Raw genomic sequence first — 15,339 nt, forward strand, 5'->3', positions numbered from 1 at the left:
AGGCTAACATGGCGCGGGCTGCAGGGAATCTGCAGACTGAAGAAAAAAGACAAATGGCGACCCCGCGTCCCTATGGGCGGAGAAAACGCTCTTTGGGGAGCTCAGAGCCAGACAGAGTTTCTGCCTACAGGCTATTTTGGAGGACACACGAGGTCTGTAAAATCCAAGACGTTACTAGGGAGACGATGGTCACAGCGTTGACAAAATCCGTAGACTTCTGCGGTCCTACTCAGGTTTGGGGATGGGGAACAGGTAAGGAAGTAGGTTAGAAGGAAGTCAGACACCTGTTTAAATGGTGGAGTCAATATTGGGGGCCAGCCCCCCCCCAAGAAAAATAAATCTGTTGCCACGGAGTCGATTGTGACTCATGGTGACCCCATGTGTTACAAAGTAGAACTGCCTCATAGGCTTTCCTAGGCTGTAACCTTAACTGACGCAGACCACCAAGTCTTTCTCGGAGTCGTTGGGTGGGTTCCAGCGGCCAGTCTTTCAGGTAGCAGCTGAGCACTTAACCACTGCGCCACCAGGGTCCCTTTGCTAGAGGGTTATTGTGTCAAGGGTTCTGAAGGGAGCACTAATCCAGGCTTTAGGGCACAGATGTTCAAAATTTAGTGCACATCTGTAAAAGGCTGGGAGTACTGGTATCCATAGTAGCATCAGAACCTTTCTAACTTCAGGAAGATACTAACCAAGATCAGCCCAAAGCTGATTCCCATAAAGTGGAGGTCAGACGTATATCCACTCCCCAACCTTTTACCTACCAATTCTGACACCAGCCGCACTCTACTTCTCTTCAGAGTTCATTAATGCATTGCAGTGGCCACACTAAACTCACAGACCGTACTTATAGTTAAGTGCTTTATTAAGGAACAGGGTTGTGGTGCTGTCAATTATTTAATATAACCCTTCTAAAAAAAAATTTTTTTTTTTTTAACCATAGTCTTTGTAACTCCTGCCAAATGACTGGGTGGAATTATGCAAATGAATTACCGACCAAGGGGATTGAATAGCTTGCTAATGATGTAAATAAGGTGCATGGCATCCATGCATATATGGTGTATGGAACCCTAACAAGGGATTGGCCAGTTTTGCCATCCTGCTAAAGGGAGACACTGGGAGAGAGAGAGAGAGGAGATATAACACGGAAAACAGCAAGAGATAGTGGTGCTGCAGTAGCAAGAGTGACAGCAGTGCGAGACAGAAGGAGACCAGCATGAGGTGGCTTCCGTGGGGCTCACCAACCCATGGAGCTAAGAGTTGTAACACTTTGCTGAGAAGGCTCTAGCAGGGCTCAGCAGCAGAGGGCAAATAAAAGCTGTCCCAATTGAGGAACTGCATCATGAGTTGTTCCTGTTACTTCCAAGCTGATCCCAATCCCAACCCCAATCCCAAATTGTACCCTGTTACTTCCCTAAGCAACCACTTAACTGTAAGTACAGCTTGTGAATTCTGAGGCATTGCAGGGAATTACAAACCCAAAGACAGGAGGGAGAGTACTGAGGGTAGAGAGAGTAGTTGATGTTAGAGATGATGGAATGCGTGGTACAGCAGTGTGGAAAAGTTGGATATTTGGAACACCTTTAACCTCTGCTCATAGTGACTAGTTTTGTGCTGATCCTTATAAAAGAAATTATTCATTTAAGGGTACAACTTGGGATCAGGATCAACAGGCTACAGCTCAGGATCAGGAAGGATGCAGGTAGTCTCTTCAGTACAGGACAGCTCTCTCAGCTCCCCTGGGCTGTGCAGGTCCCTCTCAGAATAGGCCTCCTCTCACTCCCCACCTCCCCAGGACAGGCTCCTCTTGGCACCTGCTGGGCCCTTTTGCTGCTGGTTCTGCTGCCAGGTCCCATCTGGGACTCTTGAGGTCTTCAGTGTTACAGCCCTTCACCAGTGTTATAGCCCTTTTAGGAGGTTCCTTACCTCCACTCTTTCTGCTTTTTTCCTTCTGCTTCTGGCTTTTCTGAAAAACCTCTTTGGGGCTGGCTGCTCATATCTACAAACTCCTTGTCAATTTCAAGGCATGACCCTCCTACCAGGCTATGAACTGACCAATCCCCTCTCAGAGGGCCACAAATACTTTCATTTGTATAGCAGGTGCAGCTAGGCTACAACTTAACTCATTTGCATGGTCTATTGACCAGTCCCTGCACGGTGCACACCAATCACAGGGCAGGCTGCAGCCCCGGGCCGGGCAGAAAGTATCAAACCAAGGTGTTCACAACTTACCCAGAAAATGTCAGTTTAACCTGGGCAAAACTAACAAATCCTCTGGGGTAGAAAACTAGGGATTTAGGGGAGTAATCTCTCAAGCTGTTTTTCCACAGAATCAACGCAAACGGCCATGTAAAGGAACTCATTTCACTACAGCATCAGAAAGCCCTTGTTACAAATGCAGGGTCCTAGGCCCCAGCTCCAGAAGGTCTGGCTTAGGAGGCCTGGGGTATTACTCAAATTTTCTTTATTTTACAAGCTCCTCTGAGAATCCTGAGGCAGGAAGCCCACAGACATTGCTTAGAAAAAGTCCAGTAATGTTCTCTGCTCCAAATATAATGCTGGCTCACTCCACTCAGTATACTCTGAAATTAAATCTGCCTAGAAAAGGTTTCCCTGAAAACTCTTAACGAAAATAGCTCCTGTATTACTATGTCTATACTAACTACACTATTTTTTCATAACATTATCATAACAGAGATGCTGTTGTTGTTGTTGTTAGCTACTGTAGAGTCGATTCTGATTCATGATGACTCCATGTGTGGAGAGTAGAACTGCTTCGTAGGGTTTTCAAGGCAGTGACCTTTCAGAAGCAGATCACCAGGCCTGTCTTCTGAGGCACCACCAACCCTTTGGCTAATAGTCGAGCACTTAATCATTTGCACCACCTGATGAATCCTGGTGGGAACCCTGGTGGCATAGTGGTTAAGTGCTATGGCTGCTAACCAAAAGGATGGCAGTTCAAATCCACCAGGCACTCCTTGGAAACTCTATGCAGCAGTTCTACTCTGTCCTATAGGTCGCTATGAGTCAGAATCAACTCAATGGCAGTGGGTTTGGTTTTTGGTTTTAATAAATCCTGGAGATTCTATTATGTATCTATTTTATTCAGTTTCCTTCACCACAATTTAAGCTCCATAAAGGCCATTACTTGGCTGTCTTGTACCCCACTGTATTCCCAGTGTCTGTGATGGTGTCTGATACAGTGTAGATGCTCAAAAATATACTATTGAATGAGTAAATTACCTATTCAGCCAGAGCTGGGGTCTGAATTCTTTTACAACTATTTCCATCTCTTTTGCTGTAAGCAAGACTCACCATTTATAACTCAGATAGTATATCCTTATCGGATCAAGGGAAATGACTCTGGATAGGAAAGAGAGAACAAGAGTCCCATCCCTAGGAAACTGAGAAGGAATGAGGGTCGTAAAAGTAATCACATCAGAACTCAGTGGGTGACAGAGAAACCTGCATCTCTGAAAAACTGGGAATTTTAAAGGTTATAGACGTGTTAACAAATACAAGGGTCCTTCTCCAAGATGCCACCGAAGAGTTTATATTAACTTTACCCAAAGAATTTGGTCTTTGTCACTGGTTCCTGAGAGACAACCTCTAAAACCTTGGCATTTCCCCAATGACTGAAGTATCTTTGTTACCTCAGAGAACTGCAGACCACACCTGAAGGTTTGTATTAATGAGGTGACACTTGTATGGGGACTAGCCAGGCTAGAAAGACCACCTTGTAATAACATCAGACCTAGGGGAAGGGACGATTCAATCAATCACACCAACATAATGAGGCTCTGGACACATAAGCTCCACGTGCTTACTGGTTGGAGAAAGACATGGATGCACATGGGAGGGCAGTGAGTGCCTTTTTGAGACACAGAAACAGTGGGTAACTCTCCCAAATCTCTCCCTCTGTGTCTCTTCATTTGTAACCTTTGTGCTACAATGAAACTGTAAGTATAGGGCTTTCCATGAGTTCTGTGAGTCATTCTAGTGACTTATCAAACCCACAGTAGTAGTGGGAGCCAGTAGGTCAGAAATGAGGGAGACTGGGAACCCCTGAGCTTGCAGATGGTAGGGTTAGAGGAAACACCCAAATTTATAGCCAGCAGGTTAGAAATGAAGGTGTCGTGGGGAATCCCAAGCTTGTGGCTGGCATCTGAGGTCTCATGCAGACTTGGCAATCTGGAAGATAGCGTCCTTTAACTTGTGAGGTTTGACCATACTCCAGGTGGTTTAGGCCAGAGGAGGAAGTGCTGCATGTAGAGCTGGTGTGAGCACAGAAGTGGCAGAAAAGAAAGGATTTGATTTTTCCATGCACATACTGTCCTCCATTCTTTGATAATGAAGTCACTTTTTTCTTTTTAATTTGGCTCATTCTGGGGATCCAGTTTCTTTTCTGATCTGCCCTTTTCATCAGTCTCTCTTTTCAGGAAAGAAAGTTTTTGTGACAATTCAAATCTTGAGAACTACTCACTCCCTTCAAGGAAAAAACAAGTTTTCATTGATTAGTCCCTTGGTTCATTGATTTACCTTAATCCATCTTTCAAGTCAACATATACTCATTTTCTATTTTGCCCTGTGGTAGGGCATATGTAATATATAAACCATTAAAGAACTTGTAATCTACTTACAGAGATAAGATAAATATTAAAAAAGTACTCATACTATTATTTAGGTAATAGTACAGGCAGTTCTATTTCCCTTGTACTTCCCTTGTTTGTCAGTATCCTGACTGAACTTATATTTTCTCTAGTGTGCACTCTTATTTTTAACAAAGCTGGACAAATAAAAGATTACCACAATGACTGAATCCACAGGGTTTCTTTCTTCTGAGTTCTCTGATACACACTAAGCGTTCATGGTGAAGGCTTTCCCATGTTAACGGCATTCATAGTTTGTTCCTATGTCAAGTGCCTGATGGGTAACCAGACCAATTTTGTGCTTATACACTTGGTGCACAGCAAGAAAGTCTGTCCAGTGTGAAATCTCTGATGTTGTATGAGGCATGTTTACTTCCTGAAGACTTATAACATTCATTGCATTGTTAGGGTTTCTCTCCATTATGAAATTTGCTTATGTACAAGTAGATTTCTCTAGGAGGAGAAGCCTTTTCCACATGAGCTGCATGTGAAGGGTTTCTCCCCTGTATGAGTTTGTTGATGTACAATTAGGTGGCTTTTCACAGTGAAGCCTTTGCCACATTCTTTGCAGGGCTTCTCTCCAGTATGAATTTGTTGACAGTCAATGAGTTCACTCTGTTGTAAACCCTTTTCCACATTCACTACATATATAGGATTTTTCTATAGTATGAGTTTGCTGATGTTTGATGAGGTAGCATTTCATGGTGAAACCTTTTCCACATTCACTGCACATAAAAGATTTCTCTCCAGTATGAATTTGCTGATGTGCAAAAACATTGTTCTTGAAGGCAAAACCCTTTCCACATTCATTGCATATATAAGGTTTCTCTCCAGTGTGCGTTCTCTGATGTACATTAAGATTGCTCTTGAAGGAAAAACCTTTCCCACATTCACTGCACCTACAGGGTTTCTCTCCAGTATGAGTTCGCTGATGTAACATCAGTCCGCGAGTCACAATGAAATCTTTCCCACATTCACTGCGTCTGTGGGGTTTCTCGCCTGTATGTGTTCGCTGATGTTCGTTCAGATGGCTCTTCATGGTGAAGCCTTTTCCACAATCATTGCATACATAGGGTTTCTCCCCTGTGTGGTTTCGCTGACGTATGATGACATAGTGCTTTGTGGTAGAGCCTTTCCCACATTCACTGCATATGTAGGGTTTCTCTCCAGTATGAGTTCTCTGATGTATGATGAGCATGCTCTTCCCAGTGAAACCTTTTCCACATTCACTACATGCATAGTATTTCCTGTATGCATTCGCTGATGTACGATGAGATTACGGTTCCCAGGGAAACCTTTTCCACATTCACTGCACACATAGGGTTTCTCTCCAGTATGACTTAGCTGATGTTCAATCAGACGACTCTTTATGGTGAAGACTTTTCCACAATCATTGGATATATAGGATTTCTCTTTTTTATGCATTCTCTGATGTTCATTGAACCTGGACTTTCTGGAGAATGCTTTCCCACACGCACTGCACCCATAAGGTTTCTCTCCTGTATGAACTCTCTGATGAGCCATGAGCTGAAACTTCTTCACGAAGGCTTTCCCACATTCACTGCACATAGGGGCTTTCTCTATTTTGTAGTCTCTGATGCTTAATTACTTGGGACTTAGTGCTGAAGAGTTTTGTACTTACAGGGAATTTGACTTCAGAAGGAAATTTTTCATGATTACCATGCAGAAATGATTTCTCACCTCCATTAAATTTAGCAGAGTCCTTAATCTCATAGGTTAGCTAACCTTAAGTTTGATTTCAGAGTTTTCATATATGACTCAAAGATGTCATGATTTTGCCTAAAAGAAAAACGAATTTTGCTATGATGAACAATATTTCCAAGTGTACTACGCTCATGGTGTTGTTCCATACTCTCTAGCATTCCTCAATTTTCCAGGAGATCTTGCAGATGGTCATCAATCTTGCAGGTTTGTAGCAAAAGAAGAGAACAATGAATCCCTTTGTAATCTTCCTTGAAATAAAAACTTCTTTGGTGTGAAGTGGCTCTTTAGGAAAAACCATATAAAGGAAACTGCATGTATGAATGTTCCATACCTCTTCCACACTGGTACTAACACAATGATAGAAGCAAACTAAAACATAAAGGCAGATACTGTACAAGTAAGGTTAAGTGATGATTTATACAGATTTGGCTGCTTTCTAAATTGGACATTACAAAACACACATAGTAAAATATTAGTTGATGTGTTGACTGAATCAATGTGGGAGCATGGAGGGGAGGGGTTTTTAATGAAAGCATGTCAAGTTAGCAGCAGACCACAATTTGGAGGAACACATTCTATAGAACTTGGAGAAATACCAGACCACAGAGGTGGAGGGAACAATTGATCCAAAGTGATGAGGGCTGCATTCATTCATTCCACAAATATTTAATGAATGGCTTCTAAGTATGAGACACTAGACTGGTGTTTTTCAGAGTGCTGGTGTTTTCGGGATATTCAGAAATCCTTCTTATAATCACTGAGCTTAAATTTGAGTTAGAAAAAACCAAATATACAAATGAGGAAAGAAGGAACAGAATGTGGTTTGAAGAATCAACGGAGATAGATGCTTCGAGGTGGAGGAAATCAGGATGCATTTACATAAAGAAAAGACAAGGTTAAATGATGGGCTTGTATGTGTGTGTATGAAATATATCTTACACCATGTACCATGTAGAGAATTATGACAGCATGAACACAAGCTGATAGGTTGAATGAAAGAAGGCTGGGAGCACAGAGGGGAGGGGTTTTCAGTGAAAGTGAGGAATCAATGATTACTCCACTAACTATATGGCTTCAACAATTGGGTAAGTAGAAGCTTCTTATAATGAGATAAAAGTTCAGAATGTGTAAAAAATCAAGTATATTAGCCTCATTCTTATCCACCATTTTACTTACCCATGGTCAACTGTGGTTTGAAAATGTTAAATGAATACAAAACATGAAGAAATTTCACTCCGTCCTCCATCATTCACATAACTTTTATTATAGTATATTGTTACAATTGTTCTATTTTATCATTAGTTATTTTTGTTACTCTCTTACTGTGTCTAATTTATAAATTAAACTTTATCATAAGTATGTACATATAGGACAAATCATAGTATATATAGGGTTTGGTACTGTCCTCAGTTTGAGACATCCATAGGAAGCCTTGGAACGTGCCCCTGCCATTAAGGGGGAACTACTGTATGCATTGTGAAACATAAACAGTATGGATGGAGATTAAAGACATTATGCTAAGTGAAAAAAGCCAATCACAAAAGGACAAATATTGTATGACCTCACTTACATAAAAAGAAGAAGTAAATATTTATTAGTTGGTACCAGGGGCAGAAAGAGGGGGAAAACAGGGGTTAACAGTGATGGAAAAATTGCATTGATTAAGGGTAGTGTTGTACAGCTGATAATTGTAATTGTCAATAAGTTGTAAACCTGTAAAAAGTTGAACTGGCAAAAGTTCTATGATAGGTGTATTTACAACAATGACAAAAAAAAAAAAAAGTAGCTGCTGAGGTTGCTTATGTATAACCAAACACCTCATGGGGTTTGGTTCCTTTGAGGTTTAGGATCATGGTTTCATGCGACATCCCAGCTAATTCTAAAAAGTGTTCCGTGCTTTCTGTTCTACCTCCTAGGTTGTTGTGTAGGGCTTGTGGTTTTAAAAGCTTGCAAGTAGCCATCTAAGGCACAACAACTGATCTCTATTCACCCGAAGCAACAGAGGAAGAAGGAGAGTCTGTAAGAGGATAGGAAATATGTGGCTAACTGCTTCCATGAACAACTGCTTCCTATGCCATGTAACCAGAAGAACTGGATGGTGCCCAGCTACCATTACTGAACATTTTGATCAAAGATTTCAGAGAGGAATCCTGATCAAAAGGGGGAAAATGAAGAAACAAATCTCAAATGCTCATAAACTCTAAACTTTGTAGAGCCATGGAGGATGGATGAACTCCTCAAACTATTGCCCTGAGTTAATCTTTAAACCTTAAACCAAAAAAATCCCCTGAAGTCATCTTAAAACCAAACAATAGATTAGCTTAACTAATATGAAAAGTCTGTAGCTGGCCTTGAGCATTATGCTCTTTTAAGAACTATCTATGTGGGATCAAACTGAGAGCAGCAACTCAAAAGATCAGATAGAACCCTTAAGGGGCAGTGAGTTTATTAATGAGGGAGGAACAACTCAGAAAAGAAAGGTGAGAATGGTTGCTCAACTTGAAGAATGTAATCAATGTCACAAAATTGTACATGTAGAAACTGTTGGATTGGTGTATGCTTTCCTGTGTATTTCTCAAAAAAAAATAAAATGTATAAGGAAAATTAAAAAAAAAAATTCACTCAGATGTATAAATCTTTACAAAGGTTTTAACTGGAGACAATTCAAGGAAGAATGAGAAACAACACCTTCAACCTAGGGTGGCAAGGTTGCTCAGCCATCACCAATAAATAATGATAAAGTATTTTTAGGACCAAGTTTCAATGTTATTGTCACAAAATGGAATGGGATTTCAGAGAAGAAAGCATCTAGTATATTCTGGAGTCATGAAAACCATTTCATAAAAAGAATTCAAAGAGACAAAAATATATGCTGTCTGAATGGGGCAAACACCAGACTCATATGCCTGTACCTCAGTTCTTCTCTTACCTGATCAGTCAGCAGCTCCAATGTTTATGGCTTTTTCTTGAAACACATTGCCTTTCAAGCATAGCAGCAACTCTTGGATGTTCCTATCTTACTGCCTGCTCTCTCTAAATGTACATTATTACATAATCACCTTTGTTCAAAGGAGCCCTGGTGGCGCAATGATTGAGCGCCCAGCTGCTAATGGAAATGTTGGTGGTTCGAACCGCCCAGAGACACCTCAAAAGACAGGCCTGGGAATTTGCTTCCACATGGTCAAAGCACTGAAAACCGCGTGGAGCAGTTCTGCTCTGCACACATACAGTCACTATGAGTTGGAATGAACTCGATGGCAACAAACAACAACAATAATATATTTTCCTCCAAAGACCTGAAAGTAAAGCAGTTTCAACACAAGGAGAGGGACAGGTAAAGGCTCTGTTTATGCATCCTCAGGTACCCTTACACAGTGATGCCTTTATTACATGACTTGGCCATCCACCTTGCTGGTTCTCACTCACTCACCTGGACAAATTTTACTATGGACTTCATCTTCTGTTGTCCATAGTTCTTCCCCTCGTTCCAACATGAAGAGGGTATCTGGATTGTCAGCTTGATATCCTGTTCATGGCAAATGATAGAAGACTTAAAGACATGCTCAATTGGGGGAGGGTATGTCAAGATCTTATATTTTAGGGCCTAGACAGTTTTCACACACATGAAGAAAAGGCTTTTCTCTCAGAAGAGCACATTCTACCTGCAGTGTGATTGATTGATTACTTTTGTGTGGCCTTTCTAGCCATGGTCTTGGAACTCCCACCCAGGTCATTGGGCAGGACTATGTGATAGGATGATTGTGGCCCACCAAGGGGATTGGTCAGTTTTGCCTTAAAAGAGGGCCAATACTGTTACCACAATTTCGCAAGTTAGAGCTGCCTACCACAAACAGCCAATTCTTCAGACGGGTGAGGTGGGTAGCAAGAGCTTTATTATATATACTGGTATATGGAGACAGAGGGGAATGATCTCTTAAAGCTGTCTGTCTCGAGGAACTGCAGTCTAGCTGGGGTTTTATAGGGAAAGGGGGACATAGGTTTTAGGAACTTGTGGAATGTCTGTTCTCTTTGTGTTTGGTTTCAGTGGTCGTATTTTAAACATGTTGATTTTTCCTTGCCATCATCCCATCAGCCCAGGGGGTGGCTGGCACCATCCTTCGTCCTGTTTGACAGGCCTAGATTGACATCATCTGTTTTTCAAGGTCCTAGGGAAAACATTAGTTATCATTTAACTTTTAGGGGCATTAACAGCAAAATCATACTTGGAGACAGAGACAGGCTAGCGAAAGGAAAAATGGTGCAGGTTCTGTTCAAGATATGGCTGAGCAGCCTGTTTCAATACCACAGAAGAGAGGTGAATCCTACCACTACCAAGGAAGAACAGCCAGGAGCAGCGTGTTCTTTGGACCTGGGATCCCTGTGCTGAGAAGTTCCTGGAAGCAGGAAACTAAGAGAGAGCAAGCTGTAACCCTGAAGATGGTGAAAAGCGGCGGCAGGAGAGACCTGGCAGCAGGAGACGGTACAGTGGGCATCCTGGCCCATGGAGAAAGCTGAGTGCCTTTGGGGAGAGGCGTAGGGCCAGGTAGAGGTGTGCCTGTGAGCACAGTTGGGAAGACGCTGTCCTGATGAAAGAACTGAATCCTGAGTGTTCCTGAGCCTGAATTGTAACTGTTATTTCCCTTATAATAAATCCCATAATTGTAAGTATGGCCTTTGGGTTCTGTGTGGCCATTGCAATGAATTATGGAACTCAGCAGAGAAGTAGAGTGTGCTGTGGGAGGCATGGTTGGTGTCTGAGTTGGTAAAAATGGCAGAGTGAGAAGGTATGTTTGACCTCCGCCTCATAAGAATCAGCCTTGGGTTGTTGATCTTCGTTCTACCTCCCCCTTGCGGGGTTGGATAAGGTCAGACACTGCCCCCAAGCTGTTTTTACACTACCCTAAAAAAAAAAAAAAATTCTGGTGGTGTAGTGGTTAAGTGCTATGGCTGCTAACCAAAGGGTCAGCAGTTTGAATCCGGCAGGCGCTCCTTGGAAACTCTATGGGGCAGTTCTACTCTGTCCTGTAGGGTTGCTATGAGTTGGAATCGACTTGACAGCACTGGGTTTTGGTTTATTGTCTGGAGACAAAGAAGGCTTTACAGTGACTTTGAAGTGTAAGCAACAGTGAAAGGAAAGGCCATTGCCTAGGCTCCCTCTGAGTGAAATGGGGGAGATGTCCTCACCCATGGACACCAGGTTGCTATAGGTCTCCAACATCCCATCCAGGTACAGGTCCTTCTGAGGAGGGCCCAGGAGCTGCCCCTCCTCCCCGGTGAACTTTATGGCTACATCATCAAGTGTCAGCAATTCCTGTAATAACATAGTCTTATTTAATAAGAGTATTTCATGTTTATTAATAAACAAGGAACACAAAGGAAGTTGTCCTGCTCATATTAACCATTGACTGCATCAATAAACCTTTTGAAAAATTTTAAATACTTTGTCATAGAATGAATTTCTACATAAAGTATCCTATAACTGTGTAGTCATGCATTCACTCAACAAAGTATAAGTTTTTATAAAATGTTGCCACTAAAAACACTTGCTAACATAAAAACATCTGATTTGTATATATATATTTTTAATTCTAGCATCTATTTAGCAGTCAACAAAGTATATGATAGTGAAAACTGGATACATGGTACAGATTGCTACATTCACTATAAGCCCATCCAGCCAACATCAGAATTAGATATGAAAAGATGCTAGATGGTTGAATCAGAGGACACTATATAAATGTTTAGTTATTGAATGGAAAAAAAAGAAACTTAAGGAATATAAATAAAGCACAAGAAAGTATTAAAGATGATTAGGCAAACTTGGAAAAAATTAAAATATACATAGAGTAAATATATAAGTGCACATATATATGACTATACAAATATATGTGCTTATATCTAAAAAATTTTTTATATCTATGTATATGTACACAAAAATACACACATGGATATATATTCATAGAAAGGTCAATATCATATTTGATACACAGTAGAGATCATTAGTGAACTGAAATATGCTTTTTAAGAAGTAACCCAAAGAAAGCAAAGACCCAAAGAGACAGAAAATACAAACCAGAGTTTACTTAATATGAAAGGTAGAGTGAGAAGGTCTAACATATGCCTATTCAAGAGACTCTAGAGTAATAGAGAACCAATTTACAAAGATTTATGCACCGATAGATTTTCAGACTGATTAAACAGTAAAACCAAAAATTCCCAGCAGGAAATCCCCATCAATTCATCAGACTGCAAAAGGAAGATTATGAAAGCAAGTGGAAGGAAAACACACATTACTGACAAAAAAAAAAAAAAACTCGATGTCTTTGAGTTGGTTCAGACTCATAGTGACCCTATAGAACAGGGTAGAATTGTCCCATACGGTTTCCAAGGAGCAGCTGGTGGATTTGAACTGCTGACCTTTTGGTTAGCAGCAAAATGCTTAACCAGTAAGCCAACAGGGCCCCTTACTGGCAAAAGAAAGACAAAGTTCCCTGATAGTTGACTTTTCCACCCAATCACTGGAAGCCAGAAGAGGGTGGAATAGTATCTTCAAAGTCCTGATACTGTAGCAACACAGCCTAGCCCTAAGTGCCACCCAAAACTGAATGGGGGGGGGGACCTGATTATCAAACGAGCTGTCGCTCTCTAGTTTCAATATGCCTTGCAACCATATGGTCCTGTGGGAAACTGAAGCAGGGAGGATGTAGGGAAAAACTTGTGGAATAATCTATCCTCGTTATTGTAGAGACGAAATAGGTGAGAGCAGACTTGGTCAAAAAAAAAACAAAACCAAACCCAGTGCCATCGAGTTGATTCTGACTCATAGCGATCCTATAGGACAGGTAGAACTGCCCCACAGAGTTTCCAAGGAGCGCCTGGCAGATTCGAACTGCCAACCTTTTGTTTAGCAGCCGTAGCACTTAACCACTACACCACCAGGGTTTCCATGGACTTGGTAATGGCTGCAAATTCCTAAGCTTGATAATCTTACCACATTCTGAGTTATTTTATGAGATATAAATCAACTTGGAAAAAAGTAAGCTTAGATTCCTATCTAATTTCACATTTAAAAAAAAAAACTTTTTCCAGTTAAAGGCCTAAACATAATAAAAAGGCCTATGACAGCAATAAGGCAAATATGACATATTTATGACAGAAGTCAAGGGCCAGAAAGGAAAAAAGTGACAAATTTTGAGGAAAAGTGAAAATGTCTACTTTGAAAAAAATATCTTAAAATATGTTTGCAATAAGCAAAAGAAAGGCTCAATATCTAGCAGATTTAAATAATGTCTACCAATTAGTGAATGAATAACTTTAGAAGGATCAGCACAAAGCTGGTTGCTACGAGGCTGGGGTTAAAGATGTCCCAAATGCCCAACTTTTCCAAACTGCCGTACCACTCCATCATCTGTAATATCAACTACTCCTCCTCACCTCAGTACTCTCCCTCTCATCTTTGGGTTTCCTAATTCACTGCAACATCTCACAGAGCTCACAAACTGTATCAAGGAAATGGCTCACGCAGTTGTGAAGGCTAGCGAGTCCCAAATCCATGGGCCAGGCATAGGCTTCCCCTGACCCACGTGGCTTCAGGGGCTGACAAACCCAAACCAGCAAGTCAGACCCACTGGCTGCTGGCTCACAAAACTGTGGAAGCTGGGGAAGCAAGTCAGATGATAGCCTGCTGGCCCACAGGGCTGCGGAAGCTGGCAGCTTTTTTCTAGGCTTTAAACTGTAGAACCAGCAGGTCAGACAACAGGCCGCTAACTCAAGTGCCAAGAACCGGATGTCAGGATTCTTCAGATCAAGGGACATGCTTGTCTCCACAGAGTACTGGTTTGATAGGCAAGGGCAATTTAAACACTGACTACCTAAAACAAGGAGAGAGAAAGGCATGAAGTGTGTCTTAATTATCTAGCGCTGCTATAACAGAAATACCCCAAGTAGATGGCTTTAACAAACACAAATTTGTTCTCTCACAGTCTAGGAGGCTAGAAGTCCGAATTCAGGGTGAATGCTTTTTCTGTCAGCTCTGGGGGAATGTCTTGTCATCAATCTTCCCCTGGTCTAGAGTTTCTCAGTGCAGGGATCCAAGGTCCAAAGGACGCACTCCCATACAGCCCTTCTTTTTTTTATGGTATGAGGTCCCCAACTCTGCTTGCTTCTCTCTTCTTTTATCTCTTGTAAGATAAAAGGTAATGCAGGCCACACTTCAGGAAAACTCTTCATACATGGGATCAGGACTGTGACCTGGAGTAAGAATGTTGCATCCCACCCTAATCCTCTTTAACATAACTTACATGAACTACAAGTAGAGATTTAGGACTTACAACACACAGGAGAATTACATGAAATCACAAAATGGGGGACAGCCACACAATACTGGGAATCAGGACCTACCGAAATTGACACATATTTTGGGGGGACACAATTTAATCTATAACATTGTCGTTGGCTTACATGCTTTTGCAGGTGTGCTTACACTCAAAATGAGGGGGACAGGGAGAATCCCCACTGAATAGGCTCCTCTTCTCCTGATGGTTCTAGAAAAGAGAGGGTGGGGTAAGATACTGATAGGATTATATGATTCATTTGTTGTGTGTTGATTGTTAGCAGGGTTAACTGTGATTATTAAAACTGTAACTGCAGAAGCAGTAACTGTGAAAGAGTGGACTAAGGGAGGGTACTGCTGGACTAGAGTACCGTGGGACAACCTTAAAGATTTTACTACGCTGATACCTCACAAGGCTCAGATCAAAGGGATATTCTTCTCTCAGTTAAATTTTATCAGAGGCCAGAAAGGGTGAAGCCAAGACGACTTTTGGAGAACCTGACCAGATCAGATGGACACCTGTAGCAGACCTGAATAGCCGGTACCTGTGTAACCTCACCCTGAGGACACTTTGTCCTATTGAAAGACTAATTATTAATGACTGTTAAAATGATTGGGAGGCTGTAGAGAGGTTGG

The 15,339-nt window shown here is 41.6% G+C and overlaps 1 protein-coding gene and 1 pseudogene across 2 annotated transcripts in view; both read right to left on the reverse strand.

Annotated features, from left to right (window-relative positions):
* LOC126086039 (zinc finger protein 615-like) overlaps positions 1-15,339 on the reverse strand; it is a 158,221-nt gene that overhangs the window by 103,686 nt on the left and 39,196 nt on the right. The gene's annotated exons all lie outside the window — the stretch shown is intronic.
* Positions 5,100-14,186, reverse strand: LOC126085652 (zinc finger protein 432-like; annotated as a pseudogene).

This window comes from Elephas maximus, chromosome 11 (genome assembly GCF_024166365.1).
Source record: "Elephas maximus indicus isolate mEleMax1 chromosome 11, mEleMax1 primary haplotype, whole genome shotgun sequence".
NCBI lineage: Eukaryota > Metazoa > Chordata > Mammalia > Proboscidea > Elephantidae > Elephas > Elephas maximus.